Raw genomic sequence first — 24679 nt, forward strand, 5'->3', positions numbered from 1 at the left:
GTACATTATTACTTATTCTGTATTTACATATCTTAGTTTCTTACATCATTAATTATAAATTTTGTTGACAGTGCATTTCTTGACTTACTGTCCTAAAATTTTATCTTCCATTCATGGGTCTAGTCGTCAGTTATGAGTCGTCAAATGTCAGGTCATAATATACAATAAAATTACTGTCATAAAATTATTTAAAGTATTCTTTTGCAGCTGAAAATTAAGGTAAACATTATTCTGGTTAGACATTGTAATGTGTGGTCCCCATGCATAGTGTTGCAATGTGTCACATGCTAGCAAAATTATTTCTTAACATTATACATTTCTTATATACTAACATAACATACACATTCTTCTTCTGCATCTGTGTCAACTCTCTGCATAACCTGTTATAAACATTCAGCATTAATTAACGTCAGCGCACGGCATGACTTATTATAAAACATTCAGTATTAATTATCGTCAGTGCATGGCATGACTTCAATAAACATCTTCTGGTACTTCTCGTCCGCTCCTGGCATGACCTATAAAACACTTTATCATAATATTAACTGCTGCAAAATCACGTCAGCTCCCGGCATGACCTATAAAATTTCTGTAATGACAATTAGCGTCAGCTATCTGCGTGACCTAAAGATTCACATCCTTATTCTAACTAAAACTACGTTTCATTTTGATGACGTGTGACAACAATGCTGCATTCTGGAATAAAGAGTACGTGTTAATGTTACCACTAAAATAATTGATTAATGAACGATCTATATTATCAGTTTAGCTATTGCAAAAATCGACATTTTCTTAAGTAATTATGTCACGTTATAAAAAAAATTTCTTTCATTTATGAGCTCTCAGTGCACAAATTCATACGTCGTGTCGTTGTCTGCATGTTCTCTTTAAGTTAGGAAATGTTTCTCGTGTTTTTATTTGTCTTGGCTGGCGTAGCATCATTAAGTACTGCTGTGTTCTTTAAGGTACGGTGAAATATTAGCGGCCCGCTGCGTGTCTACATCTACATCTACATGACTACTCTGCAATTCACATTTAAGTGCTTGGCAGAGGGTTCATCGAACCACAATCATACTATCTCTCTACTATTCCACTCCCGAACAGCGAGCGGGAAAAACGAACACCTAAACCTTTCTGTTCGAGCTCTGATTTCTCTTATTTTATTTTGATGGTCATTCCTACCTATGTAGGTTGGGCTCAACAAAATATTTTCGCATTCGGAAGAGAAAGTTGGTGACTGAAATTTCGTAAAAAGGTCTCGCCGCGACGAAAAACGTCTATGCTGTAATGACTTCCATCCCAACTCGTGTATCATATCTGCCACACTCTCTCCCCTATAACGCGATAATACAAAACGAGCTGCCCTTCTTTGCACCCTCTCGATGTCCTCCGTCAATCCCACCTGGTAAGGATCCCACACCGCGCAGCAATATTCTAACAGAGGACGAACGAGTGTAGTGTAAGCTGTCTCTTTAGTGGACTTGTTGCATCTTCTAAGTGTCCTGCCAATGAAACGCAACCTTTGGCTCGCCTTCCCGTCAATATTATCTATGTGGTCCTTCCAACTGAAGTTGTTTGTAATTTTAACACCCAGGTACTTAGTTGAATTGACAGCCTTGAGAATTGTACTATTTATCGAGTAATCGAATTCCAACGGATTTCTTTTGGAACTCATGTGGATCATCTCACACTTTTCGTTATTTAGCGTCAACTGCCACCTGACACACCATACAGCAATCTTTTCTAAATCGCTTTGCAGCTGATACTGGTCTTCGGATGACCTTACTAGACGGTAAATTACAGCATCATCTGCGAACAACCTAAGAGAACTGCTCAGATTGTCACCCAGGTCATTTATATAGATCAGGAACAGTAGAGGTCCCAGGACGCTTCCCTGGGGAACACCTGATATCACTTCAGTTTTACTCGATGATTTGCCGTCTATTACTACGAACTGCGACCTTCCTGACAGGAAATCACGAATCCAGTCGCACAACTGAGACGATACCCCATAGCTCCGCAGCTTGATTAGAAGTCGCTTGTGAGGAACGGTGTCAAAAGCTTTCCGGAAATCTAGAAATACGGAATCAACTTGAGATCCCCTGTCGATAGCGGCCATTACTTCGTGCGAATAAAGAGCTAGCTGCGTTGCACAAGAGCGATGTTTTCTGAAGCCATGCTGATTACGTGTCAATAGATCGTTCCCTTCGAGGTGATTCATAATGTTTGAATACAGTATATGCTCCAAAACCCTACTGCAAACCGACGTCAATGATATAGGTCTGTAGTTAAATGGATTACTCCTACTACCCTTCTTGAACACTGGTGCGACCTGCGCAATTTTCCAATCTGTAGGTACAGATCTATCGGTGAGCGAGCGGTTGTATATGAGTGCTAAGTAGGGAGCTATAGTATCAGCGTAATCTGAAAGGAACCTAATCGGTATACAATCTGGACCTGAAGACTTGCCCGTATCAAGCGATTTGAGTTGCTTCGCAACCCCTAAGGTATCTACTTCTAAGAAACTCATGCTAGCAGATGTTCGTGTTTCAAATTCTGGAATATTCCATTCGTCTTCCCTGGTGAAGGAATTTCGGAAAACTGCGTTCAATAACTCCGCTTTAGCGGCGCAGTCGTCGATAACAGTACCATCGGCACTGCGCAGCGAAGGTATTGACTGCGTCTTGCCGCTTGTGTACTTTACATACGACCAGAATTTCTTCGGATTTTCTACCAAATTTCGAGACAATGTTTCGTTGTGGAACCTATTAAAGGCATCTCGCATCGAAGTACGTGCCAAATTTCGCGCGTCTGTAAATTTTAGCCCATCTTCAGGATTTCGCGTTCTTCTGAACTTCGCATGCTTTTTCCGTTGCCTCTGCAACAGCGTTCGGACCTTTTTTGTGTACCACGGGGGATCCGTTCCATCTCTTACCAATTTATGAGGTATGAATATCTCAATTGCTGTTGCTACTATATCTTTGAATTTGAGCCACATCTCGTCTACATTCGCATAGTCAGTTCGGAAGGAATGGAAATTGTCTTTTAGGAAGGCTTCTAGTGGTACTTTATCCGCTTTTTTAAATAAAATTATTTTGCGTTTGTTTCTGATGGATTTGGAAGAAATGGTATTGAGCCTAGCTACAATGACCTTGTGATCACTAATCCCTGTATCAGTCATGATGCTCTCTATCAGCTCTGGATTGTTTGTGGCCAAGAGGTCAAGTGTGTTTTCGCAACCATTTACAATTCGCATGGGTTCGTGGACTAACTGCTCTAAATAATTTTCGGAGAATGCATTTAGGACAATCTCGGAAGACGTTTTGTGCCTACCACCGGTTTTGAACAAGTATTTTTGCCAACATACCGAGGGTAGGTTGAAGTCCCCACCAACTATAACCGTATGAGTGGGGTATTTATTTGTTACTAGACTCAAACTTTCTCTGAACTGCTCCGCAACTGTATCATCGGAGTCTGGGGGTCGGTAGAAGGAGCCAATTATTAACTTAATTCGGCTGTTAAGTATAACCTCCACCCACACCAATTCGCACAGAGTATCTACTTCGACTTCACTACAAGATAAACCACTACTGACAGACACCAACACTCCACCACCAATTCTGCCTAATCTATCTTTCCTGAACACCGTCTGAGACTTCGTAAAAATTTCTGCAGAACTTATTTCAGGCTTTAGCCAGCTTTCTGTACCTATAACGATATCCGCTTCTGTGCTTTCTATTAGCGCTTGAAGTTCAGGGACTTTTCCAGCGCAACTACAACAGTTTACAACTATAATTCCGACTGTTCCTTGATCCAAGCACGTCCTGTAATTGCCAAGCACCCTTTGACATTGCAGCCCATCCCGCACTTTCCCGAGGCCTTCTAACCTAAAAAACCGCCCAGTCCACGCCACACAGCCTCCGCTACCCGTGTAGCCGCCAGCTGAGTGTAGTGAACTCCTGACCTATTCAGCGGAACCCGAAACCCCACCACCCTATGGCGCAAGTCAAGGAATCTGCAGCCAATACGGTCGCAAAACCGTCTGAGCCTCTGATTCAGACCCTCCACCCGGCTCTGCACCAAAGGTCCGCAGTCGGTTCTGTCAACGATGCTGCAGATGGTGAGCTCTGCCTTCATCTCATAAGCAAGACCGGCAGCCTTCACCAAATCGGATAGCCGCTGGAATCCAGAGAGAATTTCCTCAGATCCAAAGCGACACACGTCATTAGTGCCGACATGTGCCACCACCTGCAGCTGGCTGCACCCTGTGCTCTTCATGGCATCCGGAAGGACCCTTTCCATATCAGGAATGACTCCTCCCGGAATGCACACGGAGTGCACACTGGATTTCTTCCCCTCCTTAGCCGCCATATCCCTAAGGGGCCCCATTACGCGGCTTTGTTTGTTACTGAAGCGCGCTGAAACTACCATTGTTGCATACTTACGTGTCACGCCGTCCTTTCGTCAGCTGAAATGCAAAAATTTAAGTCAAGAAATGTTTCACGTTGGATACATGATGATTCCCTAATGATTTCTTCTTACGTAGCGTTTCCACATGCACTACATTAGCGTGTGGAATATTACGAACTCTGTAAGGGCCTGCATACAGAAGTTCGAATTTACGGCATCTGTGCTTACCTTTGTTGGAAAGAAAATGAGTGCGAATCAGTACTTTGTCGCCAATCTCGTACTTCTGTAGTCGACTTACCTGCTTCTGTTGTTTCTTCCGCCGATCTGCAGCTCTTTTAGTGTTTGCTAATGCTGTGTCTATTATTTCACAATGTCGAAGCCTACGCGTCTTAGGAAAAGTAATTAGTTCGGTAATTTTGTGTCGGTGGGTCTTTATTTGTCAGTATTACGGTTGGTGATAGCATCGTAGATTCATTGGGTATTGCATTTATCACTTCTTGAAACTGTAAAATATATTTATCCCATGTTGTATGTCTTTTATGACAATAAATTCTGCCTAACTTCCCGATCTCTTTCATTATTCTTTCTGATGGGTTGGAAGAACTGTGATATCTTGATATGTAAATAGGTGTTATGTTCTTACTTTCTAACATTTTCTTCCATACGTCTGACCTAAACTGCGGACCGTTATCCGAAATAACCTTCTGTACACGTCCTACTACTGATAGAAAATCTCTTACAAACGCTCTTGATACTGTTCTTGCTGTTGCTTTCCTTAGTGGAGAAAATGTTACAAATTTGGATGTTAGTTCTACAGCTACAAAAATATAACTATAACCATTATTTGTTCTGGGGATTGGACCGAAAAGATCCACTGCTGCCATGTGTCTTAACTTAACCGGTATGATGGGATACAATGGTGGAATGTGTGACACTGTTGATGATTTAGCTTTTTGACATATCTTGCATGATGCTATTACTTTTCTTATGTGTTTTTCCATGTTATTAAAGTGGCAATTTTGTCGCAAAATCAGAAAGCATTTCCTCGCTCCGTAGTGTCCATAACTTAGATGTGTATACCATATCAGTTTATTTACGATCCCTTCCGGAATGCATAAAAGCCAATTATTACCGTCTCGGTATGATCGAATAAAGAGTATATTTTGATGTACAGTGTAATGAAGTCTGACTTTAGCGTTACTTCTGTCTTTCCAAAGCGTTACAATCTCTTTCAGTGTTTCATCTTTCTGCTGTTCTCTCTCTATATCCTGTAATGCTGCTGATATAAAGTTTTCGAAAGCTACTTGTTTAATATACATAATACTATGGTTGTTGTAGCAAAAGGTATTTTCTTTCTCCATGCGTTTATTGTGAATGGACCTCGACAATGCGTCGGCAACAGTATTCTGCGTGCCTGGAATGTGTATAATGGTAAAATCAAACTCTTGTAAGTATAATTTCCAGCGGCTTAATCTATCGTGCGTAAGTTTTGCTGACAATAAAAACTGGATTGCTCGGTGATCGGTATATATTGTTGTATGTCGGCCATATAGAAAATGACGGAATCGCTTAAAAGCGTAAATTACACATAGTGTCTCTAATTCTGTTACAGAATAATTGCGCTCTGCTGGAGAAAGTATCCTGCTTGCAAAAGCAATGTGTTTCACGACTGTCTTATATTCTTCCTTTATTTCTCGGAAAATATGTACTCCTACTGCTGTGGTTGAACTATCTGTTGCAACGGAAAAGTTTTGTGTTGGGTCAGGGTGTGATAACAAAGGTGCTTTTAATAATGCTTCTTTCAAGTTCTCGAATTCAGCTTCAACGTCTTCATTCCATGACCAAAGTGTGTTTTTACTTGTAAGCTGGTATAGCAAGGGCGTGTCTAATGCTTTGTAGTGGATAAATTTTCTAAAATAATTGATAAGACCTAAAAAGCTCCGAAGTTCCTTTTTGTTTGTTGGCACGTCGATGTCTTTCAGTGCTTGCAATTTGTCAGGGTCTGGTGCGATACCTGTTTGTGAGATAATGTGCCCTAGAAATTTTATTGACGCTTTACCAAATTCAGATTTACGCAAGTTTATAGTTATACCATTCTGCTCGAATGTATTCAGTAATTGTTGAAGAGTATGATTGTGTTGTTCCCAGTTTTCTGCTGCAATTAAAATGTCATCGACATATGTAGTAATTTTGTTTTTCAGATCTTGTGGTAGAATAGTATTCATGCCTCGTATAAAGGCGGCAGACGAAATCGTTAGTCCAAACGGAAGTTTACAAAATTGATAGCATTCCCCAAAGCAAAGGAATGCCATATATTTTCGGCAATTTGGGTGTAGTTGGATTTGCCAAAACCCTGATTTGAGGTCGAGTGTAGTATAAATGGAGGTGCCATGAAATTTTTGCAGTAACTCTTCTAACGTCTGTGGTCGGTCGGTTTCTGTAATGATTATTTTATTAACTTGACGTGAATCTAAAACTAAACGTAGTGATCCATCCTTCTTTTCAACAATGTGCAGTGGATTTATATATTGGCTGGCTGCTGGTTCTATTATTCCTTGATCGATCATTGCTCGTAATTCTTTCTTAACTGCTTCTGTGTGTATGTGTGGGATTGGATAATGCTTTGCTTTGAAAGTCTCGTGTGGTTTCACCTGAAATTCGTACATAAATCCTGTCATTGTTCCTGGAACATTGGCAAAAACTGCTTTGTGTTGTACCAGAATATTTTCAAGTTCTGTGCGTTCTGCGTCGCATTTTGCTACACTATTGTCTACCTTGCGTGTAATTGTCTCGAACATATTTTACTCCTGTTCCTCTACCAAGTCATTATTAAGTGTGTTCGTGTATAGTGCGATATAACAATCGTTATCTTGAGAATCAGTAATAATCTCGATCCTGTGCATATTTTGTTCTTCGGAGGATACTGTGTTTTGAAATCTTACGATCACTTCCCTGTTTTCCTTTTGTAGTGTGAGGTATGACGATTTGAAGTCAATCTTCGCATCGTACTGAACAAGAAAATTTATTCCTAATATCATGTCTGTTGTTAAATTCGGAACTATCCAACAATCACTGTGGAACGTTTCCCCTGCAAAAACAAATGTTAATTGTGTCTGTCTTTTAACTTCAATGCCTTTTCCTGCAAAAGCTCCCTTGACCTTCGTTCTGTTTAAAGGAAATACTGGGTAATCATTATTGCTATTGCATCTGTTAAATGTGTCTTCGTTAATTACGCACATAGGTGAACCTGAATCAATTATCGCTAAAATATTGTGCGACTGTAAATTTATCTCTATTATTGGGTGATATATTGTTTTCTGTAGGATTGGTTTTTCCTGTAACAATGTGTCTCTCACGTCGTCAAATGTAATGGCATTTTCGGTCGTTATGTTTTCTCTGTGTGATTTCATAGTATCGACATTAAGAGATTCATTGCAGGTTTCCTCTAGTCATAATTCTTCCGATATGTGATTTTCAGCTTGGGAGTTTGGTATGTGTTCTATCAACTGTACAGTTCTGCCGTTTTGATTATTAGCAGTGTCTGGTGGATGAAATCTGGTGTCTGGTACATTCATACGGTAACGCAGCTGTTGGGCCCTGTTGTAGTTTCCGTTAAAATTGTCATTGTGGAACGTCCTCGGCGGTCTGTGTTCGTTTTCTTTTCTCCTGTCGTTATAACTGTGACTGTACGGCAGCCCACCTGCACCCTGTAGAAACGTTTGTTTTTGTTCATTTTGCGGTCGACCCGCGTAATGGCCTTCCCCGGTCGCATTATCTGAGCGATGATTCATATGGAAATTTGACCTATTCGGTTGCGTGTTAAGTCTCGGATTCTGTTGCTGTCCTGAATATAAATTTACCGTGTCAGTATAATGTTTTTCATTACTCCTGTTTTCGTTGTCATTTTCGCTGCGAAAGCGTTTACTCGGATTGTTATTACCAAATCGTGTTTGTTCAAAAGTAGCTGAGTTTGTTTGTTTTCCGTTCTGTCGTGAAAAATTTTTGTTAACAAATGCGTAGTCTGCCTGGTGTGCTTCTAATAGTTGTAAGATGTCTCTAAAAGCGGATACATTGTCCTTTTGTTGCCCTGTCAGTAATGACACTTTCAAAGCTCTGGGCAGTTTTGAAATGCAAAGCTGTATTAATGCCGATTGACTGTATGGCTCGTTGAGGTACTGGTTCTGTTCCACCATGTACTCGAAAAATTGTGTGATTGTTGGAAAGGTAGAACTTTCAAAGTTTGGCAAACTAAGTAGCCGATCTTTGATGCTGTTTTGTGTAGTGTCAGACCAATATGCTGATAAAAATGCTTCCTCAAATGCTTCTACGGAAAAACATTGTCTAGCAATTGGTCGCATTCGTCGTGCTGGTTCTCCTTCAAGAAAACTGACAATAAATTCTAACTTATGTTGTACTGGCCATGATGGTGGAAGTGCTCCCCTGAACTGTTGGATAAAATCCAACGGATGTATTTGCGCCCTGTCGTTTTTAAATGTTTTAAACTTTCTAACTGAAAGAAAATGTTTGTGATCAAAACTGTCATGTCTGTGTGTGTAAGTGTTGTCGTATTGTCTTGAATATGGATTCGGGTGTCTTTCTTCCTGGGTAAAATCTCTTACTCTCTGAAGTCTACCAACATTATATGTATTATGGATCTGAGGCATTTCGTAACGGTGTGTGTTCTGTTGAAAATGATTATGTGCGGCGGTTTCTTGTGCGTCCGCTATCTCTTGCTGTAGAGAATTTATTTGCTGATGCAATGAATCATTACGCGATTTTAGATCTGTGATAGTTTGTTGTATATTTGTCAATGGCGTGTTATTACTATTAGAGTTCTGTTGCACTGGGACTGGTGCAGTGTCGTCTGATCTCTCGTCATTGTTAGTATCTAAAAGATCTATTCTTGTAGTGAGTTCATTGATCTTTTCTGTCAGTTCGTTTCGTAATTTACGGTTGCTTTTGGTGACTTTCTTAAAATCTGCCTTTAAATTTTCTGTGTCATGGTTAATTTCTATGTGTTCTATTTTGTCAGTTAGTGTCTGAACGTCCTCTGTTAATTTATCTTTAACATTCTGGATTTCAGTGTCTGTAGAAGTTTTCACATCGATTGTCTGTGTTTGGATTTCTGTAAGCCTGTCTTGTATTTGATTATCTGTTTCTTTGACCGTTTCGATTTCTTCCGAGATCGACTGTATGTGATTGTCTACATATGTTTTGCCCTGGGCAAACACTTTCTTTTTGTCGTCCTGACGCTGTTTAGTGATTGTTTGTAGTAATTCTTTTCGTTCTTTATCCTGCGATCGCACCAGTTTACGGTGACGTATCAAACAGTTTTCTGTGTGATTGTTAAAACGTTCATCAATCTGAGCGTTTTGTTTAGCAAAGTTTTCTGTCATTGTTTCCCGTATACTAACTGCAAATGTTGCTTGGTTATCGGATATTTCTTGAACTTTGTCTCGTAATTCTTGTGTTGATTGTGAACATTTTTCAGCGACTGTTTGAATTTCTACTTTGATTTCGTGTTTTAGATTTTGGTACATGTTGTCTAATTTCTGATCTGTGTGTGCGTGTTCTGCCTTAATTTCGTTTTTTAGATCTTGTGACCTTTTTTCTAATTCTTGTGACCCTCTGTTAAAGTTTTGATTCATGTCTTGTCTCATTTGTAGCAAAAATGCCATTATTGGATCCGTTTCGGATTGACTTCTGTGTGTATTTGTATTCGTTGTTAAAGGCTGTAGATCTGTGTTCATTTGAACATCCTCAGATGATTGTGACTGCGTCACGTTTTCCGTAATTTCGGAATTTTGGTCATGAGAACTGTTGGATCTGCTACGCAGGTTGTGTAGCTGTGTACCGTTTGAATCTAAATCAGTGCTTAATGGAGTCTCTCTGTCTGACTGCATTGTAGTGGTTTCGTTACTGAAACTGTTATGTCTACTATGCGAAATTTGTGACTGTGTACCGTCTGTTGCATTTAATGCCAAATTATTTTGCACTACCGTTTCATTGTCTGTGGGCATTTCTGAAGTTACTTGTTCGTTAAACGCTTCCATATTGTTACAGTTATTAAATGTCTGTTCACCTAACGTTTCAGAATCAGGGTTTTCACACGTATTATTACTGCCTATTCCAGAAAAGAATCTCTCGTCAGTATTTTGTACAGTTTTATCAGTTTGAGAACGAGTAATTATTCTGCGGGACATTGTCTATAATCATCACACGCAACAAAAAGTTTTATCAGTTTGAGAACGAGTAATTATTCTGCGGGACATTGTCTATAATCATCACACGCAACAAAATATATCACTGTTCAAAGCGGATTCAACACTGAACAAACACTTTTCAACGCCGAATCAATAAAGCAAACAGAATTGCCGATGACCTGTGAATAAAAGTTATACACTTTAGTATATGCGTTGCGCCACTTAACAGTAACTTATTCACACTATTATCAAAGTCAGTATATTCATATCCACAGTAGATTCACTAAAATGTCGTACTGAATGGATATCGCCAAGTGAAACCTTCCCGTCTAATATTGGATGAACGTTTGCTTGCTGACTGAACGCTGCGTCTCTTAAAATCTTTTAACTGCTGCTCTGTCAAGACTACCTGCTGATTATTACGACGAAACATAAAATGTGTTGTCGCCGTGGCCCTCAGTCGTTACCTGAAATTATTAAGACTGATTCTTACCTTTAATTATTTATACTGGATCGCCATCTGACTGCTACAGCAAACTGTGGAATGAATATACTTACTTCTCTTTAACATAATTATAAGCTGCTGGTGGAGTTTCATAATACTTTGTGACTGGAATTCTTTAAGTTGAAGTTAATTTAGATTTGATAAAAGCTGAAGCTCAGTTTAGACTTTTCTTTTAAGATAACAATAAATTCCGTAAAGCATTTACGTGAATGATTTTGGGATAGAAAATTCTTAATGCATTTAATCTGGTAGAAGTTAACTATATTCTGAGAACGATCTTGACAAACAATTACAAGGGGTATAGTTCTTTACAAAAATTCTTAAAAAGTAGCGTTGCGCTACATACCTAATTTTCCATCAAAATTACATAACTATATTCTGAGAACGATCTTGACAAACAATTACAAGGGGCATAGTTCTTTACAAAAATTCTTAAAAACTAGCATTGCGCTACATATAACGAGTGGCTGGCGAGCACACCGCTTCTTTCAAAGTGTTAATTCATACCTCGCTTACAGCGACCTCCTCTCATGTCTCGCTAGCTACGACTGCCTCGTCTCACATCTTACTCGCAACTGCTCGCTTCCAACGCTCAATGCTACAAAAGTGCGGTCTCGCCGCCAACAATGGTTTTTGGTGCAGACAATCCCTGCTACCATTACAGATGTATTACTGCGCGCTGTTTCCCGCTCTTTCTCAAAATGTATCTATGCGCGGTTTCCCGCTCTTTCTCAATAATACACAATGCAATTTAATTAACAAAACAATTTAAATAAGAAACAGTTCAGATAATTACATGCTAAAACAGTTTAAATACGCCTATTACATAATTACACTCTGGCAGTTCTCCGCCAAGTAGATACTAAATCGGCTAGGTTTTTTTGTACATTCGTAACCAATTCGGTCAGATTTTTGAGCTCATTTTGCAAGGCTTCTTGCGCAACCGTTTGTATTTGGTCTGCGCCTTTTTCTGTCCTTTTTTTAATGTCTCGTAACTTTTGGCTTAACTGCGTATTCATACCACAAAACTTCGTGTCAGATTCGTTAGTGGTCCCTGTTAGACCTGTATTCCAATTAAACGAAGTTTCAGTATCACCAAATAACGTATTGACCTTTTTTTCTACCACGCTGATACGATTAGGCAGTTTTCGATCGAGATTGTTGACTTCTGTTGCAACTGTCTCGATTTTTGAAGTTAATTTTGTACCTCAACTACTGATTTTGCTCACTAATTTAGTATTATCTGACCATAGGCCGCCAATTTCGGTACTTATTATTGTGATATCTGAGCGTATACCAACAACTTCTGAACGTACGTTGGTCATTTCTACAGGTATTTGTGAACTCATTTTTAATACTGCCTGCAACATTTGTCTACTCTCTGTCTCATTTCTACCATTACATATTGATCTATCCGCATTACTGATTATTGCGAGCTCGCTTCATCGCTCAATACTGAGTCGGCTCCGTTACTACTTTCTCCATTACTATCAAAAATTTCACCTTACAACATTGATTATGGACATGCCTCATCAAGCGTGATCCACGTATTATCCCAAAAATTCACGTGTGATTCATTAATGATAGTGAAGTTTAGTTGAATATTCTCATTATACGGCAAATTACCGTCTTGCTTCGATTCATTATCGTCATCTCTTATTGGCAAATTTGTCGATGTTTCGACGTTTACATTTTCACTATTATTAATAATTATTTGTTGATTGTTGCTGAGTTCCATTTTAGGCAAACACACGTAATATTTGAATACGTAAAAAATGTTAAATTATTACAGAAAACTTTTCTTTTGTGTCTTTAGAAATTACTTTTTGCTCACAACAAGATGTTACTGGTACTACGTCACAAACACTATAAGAATACACATTACAAGGTTGGTCTTTGTTGCTTGCTACAAAGAGAGGGAAATTGAACAAAGTGTAGGACCGAGACGGAATCGCTTTCACGTGCATAAAATTCAACAATACTCTTGACCCTACCTTGAAACTGTCTTGTTCACGTTTCCTCAGAATTCGAAATTTTGTAATTTCCAGTATATTTCGAAGGTTTTAATGTTTCTTATTCCCAGTAAATATTAGTTGTCTTTTTTCCTCATATACCATAAACATGCAACAAATAATAATTATTAGTACAATGTTCATCTCCGATAAAGGATTTTAACTTTTATTGTAATTACAGGTAAAAGTTTTGGAGCTCGTGGTCATTGTTCGGTCGCCATTTGTAGGGTATTGTTTGTGGAAAACCGATTTGGAAAAAACCATGGAAATACTGCACACATCGAAAAAAGTTTTGCATCACCTCGGTTTCGAGGGTTTCGGAGTTGGAATAGAAATCAACATAAACATCATTGCCTCCCTTTTATTGCTCATGAAAACCTCACATTACATGTTGTACCACCATACAGCGAAACCTTCAGAGGTGGTGGTCCAGACTGCTGTACACACCAGTACCTCTAATACCAAGTAGCACGTCCTCCTCTTGCATTGATGCATTCCTGTATTAGTCCTGGCATACTATCCACAAGCTCATCAAGGTACTGTTGGTCCAGATTGTCCGACTCCTCAACGGCGATTCGGCGTAGATCCCTCAGAGTGTTTGGTGGGTCACGTCGTCCATAAACAGCCCTTTTCAATCTATTCCAGGCATGTTCAATAGGGCTCATCTCTGATGGACATGCTGGCCACTCTAGTTGAGCGATGTCGTTATCCTGAAGCAAGTAATTCACAAGATGTGCACGATGGGGGCGCGAATTGTCGTCAGTGAAGACGAATGCCTTGCCAATACGCTGCCAATATGGTTGCACTATCAGCCGGTGGATGGCACTCACGTTTCGTACAGCCGTTACGGCGCCTTCCATGACCACCAGCGGCGTAAGTCGGGCCCACGTAATGCCATCCCAAAACAGCAGGAAACCTTTACCTTGCCGCACTCGTTCGGCTGTCTTCTAAGACGTTCAGTCTGACCGGGTTACCTCCAAACACGTCTCCGACGATTGTTTGGTTGAAGACATATGCGAGTCTCATTGGTGAAGAGAACGTGATGCCAATCGTGAGCAATCGATTCGGCACGTTTTTGGGCCCATCTGTACCGCGCTGCATGGTGTCGTGGTTGCAAAAATGGACCTCGCCATGGACGTCGGAAGTGAAGTTGCGCATCATGCAGCCTATTGCGCACAGTTTGAGTCGTAACACGACGTCCTGTGGCTGCACGAAAAGCATTATTCAACATGGTGGCATTGCTGTCAGGGTTCCTCCAAGCCATAATCCGTATGTAGTGGTCATCCACTGCAGTAGTAGCCCTTGGGCGGCTTGAGCGAGGCATATCATCGACTGTTCCTGTCTCTCTGTATCTCCTCCATGACCGAACAATCTATCTTTGGTTCACTCTGAGACGCCTGAACACTTCCCCTGTTGAGAGCCTTCCTGACACTAAGCAACAATGCGAACACGATCGAACCGCGGTATTGACCATCTAGGCATGGTTGAACTACAGACACGAGCCGTGTACCTCCTTCCTGGTGGAATGAATGGAACTGATCGGCTGTCGGACCTTCTCCGCCTAATAGGCGCTGCTCATGCATGGTTGTTTACATCTTTGGGTGGGTTTAGTGACATATCTGAACAGTCAAAGGGACTGTGTATGTGATACAATATCAACAGTCAACGTCTCTCTTCAGGATTTCTGGGAACTGGGTTGATGCAACAGTTTTTTGATGTGTGTTTTAAATTATTTTTAAAGATTATTTTGGAATACACTATCGGACAAAGGATGGGTTTCGACTATCCGAACAGTCATCGTAACTAATGAGGAAAATGTTGAACATTTCGTTAAGAATACATACATATAAATATTCAAAGTGTTCTTATGTCCCTTCTTGAAATAATTTTCTTTTTGTACTTCTTCAGCTCTGTAGTGACACGTTGGTGTTTCCCTCCATTTATTGCTAATGCCCTTGCACATCCTCTCGATCGTCCAAAATTGTTACAGTGAATTTTGACAGACTGATAAATAATAATTGAAATAACTTTTTTACAACTAACCGGAATATATTTGGACACGCAACTTGTACGTTATGCATTCACAATGTTACTCATATTTGGGGTCCATACACAAACCTCTGAGATCCCAACGTAGACAGACAGACGGACAGGCAGCTACCAATTAATTAGTGCTCGCTGGATTGCCCATTAATATCGTCGTATCTGGCCTCACTATCTTTCATCGTTGTCACATATGGTATCCCTTTCCAGCGGGTCAAGGCGTCCATATTTTAATCGACTGAAAAAATACTGCCAGAGCGGGGATGAGGCACTACCAAGAGGGAAGACCATCCTGTTCGGCGTATGGCTCCGTCGCATCGTACTGAAATTGAAGCCACAATATGAGCAGAAGTTGGCAACTCAGTGACACAACGAACTATTACAAGTCGGTTATGTCAAGGACAGCTTCGACCCAGTCGTCCTTTAGAGTGCATTCCAGAGACCCAAACTCACAGCCATTTGCGACCTCAGTGGTGTCAAGTTAGAGCTCACCGGAAGGCAGAGCGGAGGTCTGTTGTGTTTTCTGACGAAACCTTAGTGTGCCTCGGTGCCAGTGATGGCCGTTTCTTGGTTAGAAGAAGGTCAGTTGAAGGCTTACAACCAACCTGTTTGCTTGGTAGACACAGTGAAATCACACATGGAGTTATGGTCTGGAGTGTGACTTCACATGACAGCAGGAGCACTCTCGTGGTTTTCCAACGCTCCCTGACCGCAAATTTGGACATCAATCTGGTGATTAGACTTTTCGTGCTGCTGCTCGTGAGCAGTATTCCAGGGATTGTTTTCCAACAGGATAACGCTCGCCTTAATATCGCTGTTGTAACCCAACAGGTTCTACAGCGTGTCGACATCTTGCCTTCGCCTGCTTGCTCACCAGATCTGTCTCCAGTGGAGTATGTATGGGACATAATCGCACGACTACTCCTGCATCCACAAACAGCAATAGTCGTCCCTGTACTTACCGACCAAGTGGAACAGACCTGGAACCCCAACCCACAAACTGACATCCGGAACCTGTACAACACAATACAGCCACGTTTGCATGCTTGCTTTCAACATTATGGCGGTTACACCAGTTATTAATGTACCAGCATTTACATTCGCAATGCCCTATCTCACGCTAACGTTAACGTGTGATCTTGCTACGTAAATCACTTAAGTATGTTACCTAGACAAATGTGGTCCCGAAATTTCAATATCCTGCATTATTTATTTTTTATTGTTGTGGTTTTCTTCCGTTACTGTATATCGCGGTGCAGCTTTCGCCACGTTTTAGCAGGCAATATGGCAAATTTACCTGTCGTTACTAGTCGCCGAATTACAAAAGAGTCTTTGTTTTTCTGAATGAAACTATATAGTTTTACTGTGCTTTTAAGAGAGCTTTAACTACATAATCTACATTATATGTACGGGACCTGGATCAACCACTATCAAGATAACAGCGCCGCAAAACACTTTCCCACGATCCGGAGAAGAGAAGCGACAATCGTCTGCCCTGTTTTACGAAATGTAAGCAAGCACATACCTCAGATAAGGTTAGTGTATTATATTATAATGTCTGTCGCACCGATTGATTAGAATGTTGACCTTGAGCATTTATACATTTTATAAAGCGATTCTGGAGAGACAATATTCTAACTTGAATTTCATCTGGAGTTAACAGTAACACAGGCTCGCGTTACGCGGAATTTCGTTTCCCCATGAGTCGTCGGTGCTTCCCAATCGACATCTTGCTTGAATTTTCGCGACAGATAAAGCTGCATAAGTTTCAAGTTTGATGAATGTGCAGACCTTTTACGTTTCCTGAACAGCTGATGCAATGCTCTCCAAATGTTCTGTTGAGAGAGCCTGTCATTACATGTGCGGAATGGTGGATACATCTGACATATTCTTCATATTGGTACCACACGGCAACTGCATATATTAGAAACTCAAGATACCTGAATGTGTTTAGATTCCCATCAATAAAACAAGGACCAATGACGCATTTCCATTCTGTAGAGTGGTCCCAAATTAATCTATCGCGATATTCGTTTTATCGATATTTATCAACAGGAGCATGCTGCCGTATTGGTAATTCTTTATGTTTCAATGTTCATGTTAATACATGTCGATGGAAAGAATAGCGCACTACACCAATTTGTGACCACTCCGTCGAATCTGCTTTAAAAAAGATTTGTGACGAGGTTGAAAAAACTAAATTGCAGGTACTTACCGAAACACCATAGTGAATTCGCCTGACGTTTCTTGGGAGGGAGAGCCGTTATATGTAGTACATTTAAGTAAGTATTATTAAATATCGTTGTACATCATTTTTTATTTACATGTTAACTTTCGGTGTGCATTTCATCGCTAATATAATACGTGGTTTAGTTACATTCCTTAACCAGTCCTAATAGCCACGTGTGTTGTGGCGGCGTTCCGGGATTCGGGAAGGTGCGCCAGCCTCGGATAGAATCCTCCCGGCGGATTAAAGACGAGCGCCAGTGTACCGGTCAGTGTGGGTGTGGTTTTTAGCCAGTTTTCCACATCCGACTAGCTGAATACTAGGCTGGTACCCAAACCCCATCTCAGTTACATGATTCGTAAGCATTTCGAAAACGACTACACTTTCACGTGGGTTACCGCTAGACACAGACAAGTGGGGTACATAAATCCCATCCTGAGAGGTAAAGGTTGGCAACGTCTAGGGCATCCGATCACTTCGTACCACTAATGTAGCCAAATGCCGATTAACATAACTGTGAAGACACAGGATTAGTCCAGAAAAAAATGTAATTACATTCCTGGCAGTAATTTGACAGCAGGGCTAACCTGTGGTATAGGGGTAGCGTCTTTGACTCATAATCAAAATGTCTTCGGTCCCGGGTTCGATCCCCGCCACTGCCTAAATTTTGATAAATAATCAGCATTGGCGGCCGAAGACTTCCGGCATAAGAAGTCAGCCCCATTCTGCCAACGGCCTTGTCAAAGAGAGCGGAGGAGCGGATAGAGGTTCAGGGCACTCTCTTGTCCTAGGGGTGAGAAATTACCCCTAAAGGCGGAAGAATCAGCAATGATCAACGACATGAGGATGCAGAAGGAGGATGGAAACCACTGCATTAAAGACACGTAACGTGTATCCACAGGACATGTGGCCTGTAGATGAGAAGTGTCATGATGATCTCTCCATTGGCAAAAGATTCCGGAATAGTCCCCATTCGGATCTCCGGGAGGGGACTGCCAAGGGGGAGGTTAGCATGAGAAAAAGAGTGAATAATCAACGAAAGGATAATGTTCTACGAGTCGGGGCGTGGAATGTCAGAAGCTTGAACATGGTAGGGAAACTAGAAAATCTGAAAAGGGAAATGCAAAGGCTCAATCTAGATACAGTAGGGGTCAGTGAAGTGAAGTGGAAGGAAGACAAGGATTTCTGGTCAGATGAGTATCGGGTAATATCAACAGCAGCAGAAAATGGAATAACAGGTGTAGGATTTGTTATGAATAGAAAGGTAGGGCAGAGAGTGTGTTACTGTGAACAGTTCAGTGACTGGGTTGTTCTAATCAGAATCAATAGCAGACCAACACCGACAACAAGGGTTCAGGTATACATGCCGACGTCGCAAGCTGAAGATGAACAGATAGATAAAGTGTATGAGGATATTGAAAGGGTAATGCAGTATGTAAAGGAGGACGAAAATCTAATAGTCATGGGCGACTGGAATGCAGTTGTACGGGAAGGAGTAGAAGAAAAAGTTACAGGAGAATATGGGCTTGGGACAAGGAATGAAAGAGGAGAAAGACTAATTGAGTTCTGTAACAAGTTTCAGCTAGTAATAGCAAATACCCTGTTCAGGAATCACAAGAGGAGGAGGTATACTTGGAAAAGGCCAGGAGATACGGGAAGATTTCAATTAGATTACATCATGGTCAGACACAGATTCCGAAATCAGATACTGCATTGTAAGGCGTACCCAGGAGCAAATATAGACTCAGATCACAATATAGTAGTGATGAAGAGTAGGCTGAAGTTCAAGACATTAGTCAGGAAGAATCAGTACGCTAAGAAGTGGGATACGGAAGTTCTAATGAATGACGAAATGTGTTTGAAATTCTCTAACGCTCTAGATACAGCAATAAGGAATAGCGCAGTAGGCAACACAGTTGACGAGGAATGGACGTCTCTAAAAAGGGCCATCACAGAAGTTAGGAAGGAAAACATAGGTACAAAGAAGGTAGCTGCGAAGAAATCATGGGTAACAGAAGAAATACATCAGTTGATTGATGAAAGGAGGAGGTACAAACATGTTCCGGGAAAATCAGGAATACAGAAATACAAGTCGCTGAGGAATGAAATAAATAGTACGTGCAGGGAAGCTAAGACGAAATGGCTGCAGGAAAAATGTGAAGACATCGAAAAAGATGTGATTGTCGGAAGGACAGACTCAGCATACAGGAAAGTCCAAACAAACTTTGGTGACATTAAAAGCAACGGTGGTAACATTAAGAGTGCAATGGGGATTCCACTGTTAAATGCAAAGGAGAGAGCAGATAGGTGGAAAGAATACATTGAAAGCCTCTACGAGGGTGAAGATTTGTCTGATGTGATAGAAGAAGAAACAGGAGTCGATTTAGAAGAGATAGGGGATTCAGTATTAGAATCGGAATTTAAAAGAGCTTTGGAGTGTAACACCATAGCTCTAATACTCCAATGATTTATTTTGGCTTTTGTTTCATTTAATATTACATCGTTAAGCTTCTGTAAATGTGTTTGAGCGAATAGATAACACAAAATTGTATACTCCTTTCTTTGTACAAACTTTGATTTCATGGTATCATTCTATGCAATGTAGTGTATCTGTCATTTAAATTCTTTGTCCCATTTGGAGGGAACAAAACTTACTGTATATGATTGTAATTTTGTGTGAATAATTTTTGGTAGAAATGTCAACATGTGCAAATGTTCTGTTTTATTTATTGTATTTGTTTGCTGTTATGTAAACTGCTGATCCTCACTTAGGGTTCTTAGTTAGTTTGTATGTAAAAGGTGTTGCGGTTCCCCTCGGGAACGGAACTGTGTAGCGCGCGCATATTGTGGTTGGCCTAGGTGGAAAAGGTGGAACAAGAGTAAGTCGGAGACGAGCCACCAGTCGGGGACGAGCTACGAGTCGGGAACGAGCTACCAAACTGTGCACTGCCATGTAAATGTTGCATATTGTGCTGGTCCCGAGAGAGGAATTTTCAGCCACTTTCCAGTGCCTCGGATGGATGGATAAATCGCTGGAACTATTCTGGAATTTGTATCTATCATCGCCACCAATAAATGACAGAGTCCAGCAATTCTACCTGTAATTCCACCTACCGACATGCAATCGCCACCACATTGCGCAATCACTGTAATGGAGCACTATAGCAATGTACAGTGAAGGATCAGCTTAATGGATGTGTTAGTGTGCTCAAATATAAGGTAATTTGTAACTGAGTTTATGTACCTACCTTGATTTTTCTCCTTATCATAACACCTCTCAGGTTCCTCTCCGTTTGAACTAAAGTGATTACCGAGTGTCCTTTATTGAAAGCATATTAAAGACCAGTGTTTTTGCTAATTAATTCCTCTTGAACATAGTAAAAAAAAGTTAAAGTTAATGAAAGTAATTTTCCTAATAAAATTGCTTATTAATGTATTGTTGCCAACTTCAAATTAAGAGTTCGTAAGACTGAGGCTTATAAAGTTTTGCTTCGTAAATGATATCATTACTGCCTGTTGTAAATCACAGATGGTGAGTCAGTATCTTACATATATGTTAATTTTGTTTCTCAATGTAGTAAGAGTGGAATACTGCAGTATGAAACGTTATATACTCATGTTTGCAAAGTGTCTGTCTCTCTTGTGTATTAGAAGTGCATATGAATAGTATACCAGGATCCACAGTCTGTCTACTGTGTTAATGCTCGGTAACAAGTAACGGAAAGACCGTTAATTATGAAAACCATAATTTCTTTATTGAAATGATAGTGAGAAGCAACCTGTTATTGGATTCCAATTAACTTTCATTTTAAATAGTAAAGTATTTAACTGAGAGAGACTTAACCTATATCCAATTAATGATTCTGCAGTGAATATTAATTATAAGGTTATAATGACCATCCAGTTTGTGTAAGCCCTTAAAGTAATAGTGTGTTTCGGTATCTGTTATAAATTTGCAAATAGTCTGTGCTGCTCCAGTTGTTAGCTTCAATCTTAAAACATACGTATGTGTCAAGAGTTCACTGCACTCGCGTGTGACAAAGTATAGGTTGTGTTTATCCATTAAAGTTACTAATAACTATTTTCTTGAACGAGAATGTTAATCATTCTCTTGCCTAGTTAGGCTGGCGACCGTTTTCTTTACCCGTTAAACAGTACAGATAGGCAAAATTTTGTTTGTTACTGTTCAAATATTTCCGTAATTCTGAATTTCACTTCCGATAAGCCACCTCCGTTAGGTACAACACGGTCAACACAACAAAATTCCTCTCAGAGGGTAACACTGCTCTGTTGCGTTATACCATAATTGCTTTAATAAGATTGTTTTATTTCACAACGTGTTTTAAGGTTATGGTACAACAGCAGTAGCAAATTGCTGCAGACGGTAGTGTTATAGGAGGACTTACGGTCAAAGAAGGCAGAAGGGATAGATAACATTCCATTAGAATTTCTAAAATCATTAGGGGAAGTGGCTACAAAACGACTATTCACGTTGGTGTGTAGAATATATGAGTCTGGCGACATACCATCTGACTTTCGGAAAAGCATCATCCACACAATTCCGAAGACGGCAAGAGCTGACAAGTGCGAGAATTATCGCACAATCACCTTAACAGCTACTTACAAGAATAATATACAGAAGAATTGAAAAGAAAATTGAGAATGTGCTAGGTGAAGATCAGTTTGGCTTTAGGAAAAGTAAAGGCACGAGAGAGGCAATTCTAAAGTTACGGCTAATAATGGAAGCAAGGCTAAAGAAAAATCAAGACACGTTCATAGGATTTGTCGACCTGGAAAAAGCGTTCGACAATATAAAATGGTGCAAGCTGTTCAAGATTCTGAAAAAAGTAGGGGTAAGCTATAGGGAGATACGGGTCATATACAATATGTACAACAACCAAGAGGGAATAATAAGAGTGGACGATCAAGAACGAAGTGCTCGTATGAAGAAGGGTGTAAGACAAGGCTGTAGCCTTTCGCCCCTACTCTTCAATCTGTACATCGAGGAAGCAATGATGGAAATAAAAGAAAGGTTCAGGAGTGGAATTAAAATACAAGGTGAAAGGATATCAATGATACGATTCGCTGATGACATTGCTATCCTGAGTGAAAGTGAAGAAGAATTAAATGATCGCTGAACGGAATGAACAGTCTAATGAGTACACAGTATGGTTTGTGAGTAAATCGGAGAAAGACGAAGGTAATGAGAAGTAGTAGAAATGAGAACTGCAAGAAACTTAACATCAGGATTGATGGTAACGAAATCAGTGAAGTTAAGGGATTCTGCTACCTAGGCAGTAAAATAACCAATGACGGACGGATCAAGGAGGACATCAAAAGCAGACTCGCTATGGCAAAAAATGCATTTCTGGCCAAGAGAAGTCTACTAATATCGAATACCGGCCTTAATTTGAGGAAGACATTTCTGAGGATGTATGTCTGGAGTACAGCATTGTATGGTAGTGAAACATGGACTGTGGGAATACCGGAACAGAAGAGAATCGAAGCATTTGAGATGTGGTGCTATAGACGAATGTTGAAAATTAGGTGGACTGATAAAGTAAGGAATGAGGAGGTTCTACGCAGAATCGGAGAGGAAAGGAATATGTGGAAAACACTGATAAGGAGAAGGGACAGGATGATAGGACATCTGCTAAGACATGAGGGAATGACTTCCATGGTACTAGAGGGAGCTGTAGAGGGCAAAAACTGTAGAGGAAGACAGAGATTGGAATACGTCAAGCAAATAATTGAGGACGTAGGTTGCAAGTGCCACTCTGAGATGAAGAGGTTAGCACAGGAAAGGAATTCGTGGCGGGCCGCATCAAACCTCCACCGTGATTGTTGCTATTGTCATACATCGGGGGTAATCTATACATGAGAAATGTAGTGAGTGAGGAGAGCGGGCAGCGACTGGGAAAAGATTCTAGCGGTAAGTCCCGTCACCTCATAACACTACCGCTGCGAACAGTTCACGCAGATTTTTATGAGAAATTGCCTTCCAAGTAAAAAATATACACCAATTATATTGTTGGATTCTGTCAGAAAATTTTGATAAATGTTAAAACAAGAAAAAATGTGAAATTAAGTTACAAACTTTTTTCTATTACGAAACAATTGCTCGTTGGTCAACATTATTGCACGTTTTTCGCAAACACAGAAATTTTGCGAACGCACATGTATCGACATTGCTGCTGCAGCCAATAAATAATTCAGGCGGTGATTTATTGCCGTATTGATGCCTGCATTTGAGGTATTTACGTCAGTCTCGGTCCGGATACGCCGCTGCAGGAGCGCGCAGTATGAAACATCGCTCTCAATTTGCTCAACATGCTGTCTCACTTGGCACGAGCTCTAAATTAATTTGCGTTCCACGGACACATTTCGCGAGCGGACAAATTCACGAGAACTAATGCATTTGCAAATGAAACTGCAGCGAACAGTTCTTAATTTACGGTGTGCTTTGTTCAGAAAGCGTAAAGAGGCAGACATTAATTGCAGTTCTTAATTAGGGCCAGTTCTCTGCACTCTCTTTTTATGTTCTGTGGCAGAAGTTTTTTGCAGAGAGATGTGTCTGAAAAGAATGGGAGTAAATACGTCGACTGGCCGAAATTGCGGTCCTTCCTCCATTTGTGCGTAGCTTTCTGGCTTCAGATATTCGCTTATTTTGATCTCTGATCAACACATTTACGTATTAATACGTTTGTCTGCATGACCATCCTCCGCAGCAGCTGTTAAAATTAATTATAATTGTTTTTTTTCCTTCTTGAGCTTACTACAATTTAATTAAAGAGAATTTTACACCAAACGCGTTTCGCTTTTATTTATAAAGCATCTTCTGTGGTTATTCTGCAAATTGGATACATATGCATACACATTTTTGGTTGTTTTAGCTTGAAACCAGAGTTTTGTTTATAAAGTTGGCAAGCTACTATGGTGTCTCTCTGCATGCTCTCCAAAAAATTGTTTCTTCACTCCCTGCTAGCAGCGGTTGATGCCGAAAGACTTCGTTTCCCATATACACTTGGCAGTTTTTGAGATTCTGCAGTATTTCTACGGCTGCATTTTGGTTTCTTTACGCTTCACCTTTGTCTATCGAACTGTAGTTATGTGTGTCTCTCACTCTGCACAGTAGTACAGTGTTGATGTCTGTTCGTTTGTTTTCGTGTAGGTCATGAGCATTAACAACTTGTGAGATCGCAATTTTTTTTAGTAATTCGTGGTTGTGTGTGTGTGTGTGTGTGTGTGTGTGTGTGTGTGTGTGTGTGTGTGCAAGAGG

Source organism: Schistocerca gregaria, chromosome 2, assembly GCF_023897955.1.
Source record: "Schistocerca gregaria isolate iqSchGreg1 chromosome 2, iqSchGreg1.2, whole genome shotgun sequence".
In the NCBI taxonomy this organism is placed as follows: Eukaryota; Metazoa; Arthropoda; class Insecta; order Orthoptera; family Acrididae; genus Schistocerca; species Schistocerca gregaria.